Here is a 7,570-nt window from a genome sequence, read left to right as displayed (position 1 = left end):
TTCTTCCTGAGTCCTGGTCTTCTGCGCCTCGCCTTTACTACTTCAAGCATGAACCAACTAGCCCAAGCAAGAGCTTTACCTGGGCTTTGTGTCGCGCGTGGCGTCAGGGCGTGTGTTTTGTGTGACCCGCACGCCTTTTGCGAAGCTAGGGCCAACTGCTTGTAGTTTTGTATATTGTTCTTCCCGATTATGTCCCGAGCTTGATTTTACTTTATTAAATTGAGTGTATGTTTGTGCGTCACCTCCCGTCTCGTGCCTCTAGTTCACGGTGGATCAGGAGTGGACCTTATCGCCGGTCAGCAGTCGAACCATCAATAAACGCACGCGGGGTGGGTTTGTTGTCGCCCCATCCCCTCCGACTCGGAGAGTGCGAATACGTTATCACCAATCCTTGACACTTTCAAACTAGCTACGTTATTAAATCTTTTTCTACTGCTCATAAAAACCTTCGGAATAGTCCTTGGAAATTTGGCAGCTTTGATGTCGAATTTATTTGGCTACTGGTGGGATCATTTGTGGACACCGTATGTGTGTTGCTCCCACCATCTATGCGCACAGAGAAAATACTCATTTAAAATGACTGCATGAGACGCAGACTGCTTGGATATTGAATATCAGTATTGACGCCACAACCTGAGTACATACACTCAAGGGATAAGAAAAGAGCACATTGGGTGAGGGAGAAAACGCGAGTTAATGACATCTTAGTTGAAATCAATAAAAAGAAATGGGCATGGGAGGACATGTAATGAGGAGGGAAGACAACCGATGGTCATTAAGGGTTACGGACGCGATTCCAAAGGAAGGGAAGCGTAGCAGGGGGCGGAAGAAAGTTAGGGGGGCAGATGAGATTAAGGAGTTTGTAGGGAGAAAGGGACAACATGGCCATTATTGGTACATGACCGTGGTAGTTGGAGAAGTATGGGAGAGGCCTTTGCCCTGCAGTAGCCGTAACCAGGCTGATGATGATGATGAAGGTATTTAGAGCAATAACAAGTCAAACGAACCTCACCTGGTGCCGAGAAATACGATATAGAACGACAGCCAGGACCGCGATGTAAATTAATCCGACGGTTCCTGCCGACGCGAAATTATCTACGGGAACACCTCCCTAGAAAGGAAGTTACGACACCCTATGACACTACATGCGAAGCTGACCTTGCTACTGGGTAAAGTCAGAAGTTTAACTTTGGTGATCTACTGCGCGGTTTCGTTGAGGACGATCGAGTGGGCTTTTCAGCCAATCCAGGAACTCGACGAGAAGGTCTGTGCAGACACAGCCAACGACCTCATTGAAGAAGGAACCCATCGGACGCGATGACATTCGGCGACAAGGTGGTCGAGGTGATGATAGATCTTCACTATGTTCTAGAGAACCGCCAAGCGGTGAGACTCGGTGAACTTCAGAAGCGCCTGCTACCACTAGTGCGACGTTACCCGCCTTGGTTGCTCAGTGGCTATGGTGTTGGGCTGCTGTCTACGAGGTCGCGGGACGAAATCCCGGTCACGGCGGCCGCATTTCGATGGGGGCGAAATGGGAAAACACCCGCCTTCTTAGTTTGAGGTGCACATTCTAAAGAATCCCAGGTTCTCTAAATTCCCGGAGTCCTCCACTACGGCGTGCCTCATAATTAAAAAGTGGCTTTGGCACGTAAAACCCCATAATTTGTTTTAGCGCGACGTTTGCCACACGAACGAAGTTGCCCCCGCTTGAGCTTAGTACGCTTGACGGATATAGTCGGGTCACTCTTATGGAACCGGATTGAAGGGGGTGAGGCTAAAAAGACGGAGCGACGTGGCCTAAGATGCTCGTCATCGGGGCACCTGGCGAATCGGTGGAAGAGACCTGCTACTTGCAACCACTGTTCACGTCGACAGGTGTAGTCATTGTACCATAGTAATTACGCATCGGTGACATCGGCGAAAGGCCTATTTTTGTAAGAACAAGAATCGTCATCTGTCTCGCTGTCATTTCTTTTCTTCAAAACTGTGCGATGTTTATTTTCTTGTCAAGAACGCTATGCGACGCGGATAACACCCGTGCTGTTTGTGTGCCCTGGAATATCAGGCGCCCAGCGTTATAGGAAGGAAATGCACCTAAGGCAGTTTACCGTTACTAAGATATATATATATATATATATATACATATAGGGCCCAACTGCGTTCAGCCTGCAAGAGTACTAAAAGCAGGGAGACCCAAGAGGCTATGAGTAGATTTATTTAACTCATCCATGGTACAGATATTGCTACCTCTATGCCGTAAGAAGCCCTGGAAACTAATCTGATCTGCAGCCAGCCGATTCTCTCTCCTAACAAGATGACTATTCATGCAATGTGGCGTAATTTCATCAACGTTCATAGCACCTCGTGCGCTGAAGACAGCAGGGACACCGCCATTTTGATAGGCTGTGACTGCTAGTTAGAAGTGGAACATCATAACAAACAAGGTTAACACAATTGACTCCGCCCACAAAACTGGCAACACAATAATCAGCTAAGTACATCACCTTCACACCAACCATCATACGAATCGACACGAAGCATCAGACAAACTGGACTGCTTCACCGTAATCGCACTGAGCTCGTATAGAGGACGATTAGTTGCGGCTGTTGTCCAGTTACCTTGAAAGTCAGCTAATGCTCGAATTACAGAACTAAGGCAATCCTTAGCACTTGAAATACTTTTTCATGACCTTAAAGTGAAGAAATGCATGGGCAGTTCCAGGATGCACATAGGACCGCACAATGATACGAACGGCATCACACAAACGACGGGGAAGCCCAAACGAGATGACGAGCTGTATTTTTACAAATGCGATGGAGGGAGAAACGGAAAGCACGTACTTTTACAAGATCGGCAAGACGACGACTCAGCGTGAATTTCAAAAATAATATTGCCACCGACCAAGTGATGGAATCGACGCGATGGACAAACTCGGCTTGCGGACGTTGATCACCGAGGACCAAACGGAAGTGTTCGAAAAAAGTAACGATCAACCGCACGCGAAACCACTGGGCATTGATAGAAGTTGGAGGCAGCACAACTGCTAGTGTTCGCGCGGACATACCGAGGCGACCATTATGGAGACCATATTAGAGACTTTTAGCCTGTCCGCTATTCCGGCAAACGGGGCGGGTTTGGGCGGATTGCAGGAGTAGCGGGGGCATAAACGTGAGCGGCGGGAGTGGTGTACTCGCCTGGTAGCGTAGAGTTCAACCAGACAAACACAAAGCTAAAACTGCAGTGACCCACCATATCCTGCTTCGCTGCTGGTGCAAATTTTCGGCAGCGGCGTATTTGGGAACACCATTACGCCGCTGTCGAAAATATACACTAGCAGCTAAGGAGAATATAGTAATTAGCTTTGTGTTTGTGTGGTTAAGCTTTGCGCCACCAGGTGGCACCACCAGTCTAAACTAAACCGCTAAACCGGTAAACCGCCCGCCCTTGCCGGTATACCGGACGCACTAAAATTCTCTATTTACGGCTGAAACAGATACCACGATCCCGAAAGAGCGTTGTCCGCACGAGGCGAGTCCTGCGCCGGGGCACTACCTAACCACTAGAAAGGCACAAATTGAAGGAATATCACAAAGGCCATTAGCACCTGATTCAGCAAGCAAACACTTCATTAATTCTTATTTGTCATTCCTACTTCCTCCCTGTGTCCGTGTCTGTTCTCGGGGCGCACCGCGCGTTTTTTGTGCGCCTGTCGGTGACTGTGCCGACCCCATGTGAATACGGGAAAAAATATTTCGCTTATTCACACGAACTTGTACCGGGATGGCTTATGCAAAACTGCTCGCGTCTCTTTACCACTGCAATGTTGTTCTCGGAAATGTTGGACACAAAACTGTGAGGAACGGCAGGAAGGGAGGTAGGAGAGTGAAAAGGTGACAAGTAGTATGAAACTCACGTGATCCGAATCATAGTACGAGGCCCTCCGAGCGTCTGATTTGATTCGCTGGGCTTCGAGGTGTTGTTTGCTGATGGTGTTAAGTTCTTGAAGTACAGAGGAGAACGAAGCGTGCTGTTGAGATAAACTCGCTTGGCGACTTGACTGGCTCACCCTGCGTGCATTCTGTGGCTCCGGCAGTCCTTGAGAGAGCGTCGGAGAGCCCTCGGCCCTGTCCTTGATCGAGCTCGCGGACAGCGTCTGGAGTGTATTGGCTCCGCTGACCGCGCACTCCGGAAACTGAGCTGACAGGGCGGTTTCACATTCTTGTTGGGGCGCCTGTTGGTACTCCTGGATTGCTTCCTTCTGCTCCGGGAGCCCGTTGCTATCTGCGGGCTTCTCCGTCGTCGGAGCCGTGGGAGCAGCAACGTGGGGTTTTACCACACCAAAGTTGGCGGAAGCGGGTTGCTGCTGAGGCTCGCTGGTGGCCGACGACTTGCGCTGGAGATCGGCGACGAAAGACAGCCTCCGTTTGAGAGGGCTCTTGTCGCGTGAGGGAATTACTTCGTCCAGTTGAAGGGCGGTGGTCGTGGCTACCGGCAAGTTCGATTCGACCGCGGTAATCGCGGAGCCTTTCGGATCGTTTTCTAGATCGGTATGGCTGGGACGCCTGCGCGTCGCTTCGGGCTTGCTGGAGGACGACGAGATGCGAGACGACACAGTTCCACTGGAACTCACGCTATATTTTCGAGAGCGACGTCGCTTCTTGCTTCTCTTCTCGTCGGGAGCAGCATTGTTTGGGTCCATATCGCTTGTTTTTTCGCGGCGAACTCCAGAGACGTTTCAATCCAGCAAAACGGAAGGAATGGGGGTGCGAGCCCTGGAACCCTTTTCTTCTTCTAGTGCTACCTCGTGGCGAGAGCAAATGGCGTGAAACCACGCTGGCCATTTCTCACTGATTTCAGCCGGATATAAGTTCTGAGCCCCACAAAAACGTGACTGTTTAGAAAGGAAGTTTATTTTCATGAAAACAATTATTAATTCTGTTCAAAATGATCTCTATCAGAGATGCATACATGCCCAAGGTTTTGTTCCTGTAGCAAGTATGTGACGCCCCCTCGGACATAATCTTGGTTAGCCCGCCAAGCTCGGTGGCCTGCTAAAGCTCGGCAGGCAACAGTGGTCACCCGCACCACAATAAACACCGACGAGCACGGCAGCTCGCCGGTCAGTAATTATTCAGCACCACCACGCTGCGGGGCGTTCGTCTATCGGAGGGTGGAAGGAGCCCTCCCTTGTTCACGACCCGGGGTGGATCGTGACACTGGCGACGAGGATGGGATCCTCGTGACACTGGCGAAGAAGCTGGCGACGAGTACCTACGGAGCGTCCCACGCCGCCGCGAGCGGCGAAACACCGCCCCCCGTTGCTGTCGCCATGCCGCTGTACGGAAGGCTCGAGCCGTTCGAGGGAGATGGGTCCGCCTGGCAAATTTACGAGGAACAAGTCCACGTGTTCTTCCGGGCAAACGACACACCCGAGGCCAAACAGCGGGACATTTTCCTGGCCAGCTGCGGGACCCGCGTCTTCAGCCTCTTGCTCGACCTTCTGAAGCCAGCCACGCCGCACGTTAAGACGCTGGGTGAGCTGCTTGCCATACTGCGCTCGCATTTTAACCCAGCACCGTCCACACTAATGGAGCGTTTCCGCTTCAACAACCGGAGCCGCCGGGAAGGAGAGACCCTCGGGCAATTCGTTGCTGCGCTACGAGGGTTAGCGAGTGCCTGCGCCTTCGGGGACCAACTGGACTCGCTGCTCCGGGACCGTTTCGTCTGCGGAATCAACAACCCCGCCATGCAGACGCGACTCCTGGAGCTACCCGACCCGTCGCTGGACGACGCCGTGAAGGCAGCGCTGGCAATGGAGGCTGCCGCCAAGGACGCCAGCAAGATTTCCCGTGCGACTGGCTCACCATCGGCGGAAGCGGCGGTCAACAAGTTCGCGACAAAGGGCAGTACGTGCGGTCGCTGTGGTGGTGCCCACTCCCCTTCACAGTGCCAGTTCTCTCAAGCACAATGCTTTACGTGCGGGAAAACTGGGCACCTAGCACGTGTATGCCGAAGTGGGAGGACGAACAGCAAGCAGCAGCCTGATTCAAGCCCAGGTACAACACAAGCCTGCGGCCAGGGTAGCCGTCGCAAGGGTACGCGGCGGAGGCATGCGGCAGCAAGCTCAAGTTCTTCCGCGGCCAGGCTCCACGTCGTGGCCGAGGACCCGCCGATTTTCGACATGTGGCACACAGGCTTTGTACCGTCGTCTGTGCCGCCATACATGCTGACCGTCGAAATCTGCGGGCACCCCATTTCCATGGAGCTGGACACGGGGGCCAGCGTGTCTGTAATGGCCGGGAAGCTCTTCAAGCGGACTTTCCCCGGCGTGTCCGTCGAGGCTTCGGGCGTGATGCTGCGCAGCTACTCCGGGCAACTCTCCCAGGTCCAGGGTCAGGCACAGGTCAGCGTTCGCTTTGGCGACAGGGAGGCAACCCTTGCCCTTTACTTAACGAAGGGGTCGTCGCCGACGCTGCTGGGCCGAAACTGGATTCATGCATTGGGCGTTCGTCTGCCACAGTACCAGGAAGCCAGCCTGCATGTGGTGCAAGACGTCCCCAGCCTCCTGACCCAGTTCCAAGTCCCTGTTCCAGCCAGGGGTGGGCACATTTGCCGGCACGTCGGCTGGCATCTATGTACCTGAGGGAGCCCGGCCACGCTTTTTCAAGCCTCGCCCACTGCCGTTCGCCCTGAAGGACGGGGTTACCCAGGAGCTGCAACGGTTGCAGCCAGAGGGCATCCTGGTGCCCGTCAAGACATCTGAATGGGCCGCTCCCATCGTGCCAGTCCTCAAGCGAGATGGCAGTGTCAGAATCTGCGGGGATTTCAAAGTTACCATCAACCCCGTCGCTACCGTCGAGAAGTACCCGCTGCCCCGGATTGAAGATCTCTGGTCAGCATTGTCCGGTGGACAGAAGTTTACCAAGCTCGACCTCAGAGATGCTTACCAGCAGCTGGTGCTCCAGGATGCCTCCTGGAAGTATGTCACTATATCGACAACTTTGGGACTCTTTCAGTACACGCGCTTACCGTTTGGCGTGGCAGCCCCAGCCATATTCCAGAGGGAGATGGACAACCTCTTCAGGGGCATGAGGCACGTGGCGGTGTACTTGGACGACATCCTGGTTACTGGCAGCGACGACGGGGACCACCTGCAGAACCTGCACAACGTCTTGGCACGACTACAGGACGCCGGCCTCAAGCTCAAGCTGGAAAAGTGCGTTTTCCTAGCCCCCAGCATTGAGTACTTGGGACATATCATTTCCCAGGCAGGCCTAGCCCCGGCTCCCCGCAAAGTTGATGCGGTGCTCAAGGCACCTAAGCCCCAGAACAAGGAGCTTCAGAGCTACCTGGGCCTTATCAACTTCTACAGGAGTTTTCTGGCGAACCTGTCGCAGCATCTACAGCCGCTCCATCTTCTGCTTCGAGATGGTCAGCAATGGGTCTGGAAGAAGGAGCAGGACCAGGCCTTCCAGTGCAGCAAGGAGCTAATCACGAAGGCTCCAGTGCTGGTGCATTTCGATCCTGCTAAGCCTGTAGTCCTCACCGTAGATGCGTCGCCGTACG

Source organism: Dermacentor andersoni, chromosome 3, assembly GCF_023375885.2.
Source record: "Dermacentor andersoni chromosome 3, qqDerAnde1_hic_scaffold, whole genome shotgun sequence".
NCBI classification, from domain to species: domain Eukaryota; kingdom Metazoa; phylum Arthropoda; class Arachnida; order Ixodida; family Ixodidae; genus Dermacentor; species Dermacentor andersoni.
Note: the sequence above shows the minus strand (reverse complement) of the source record.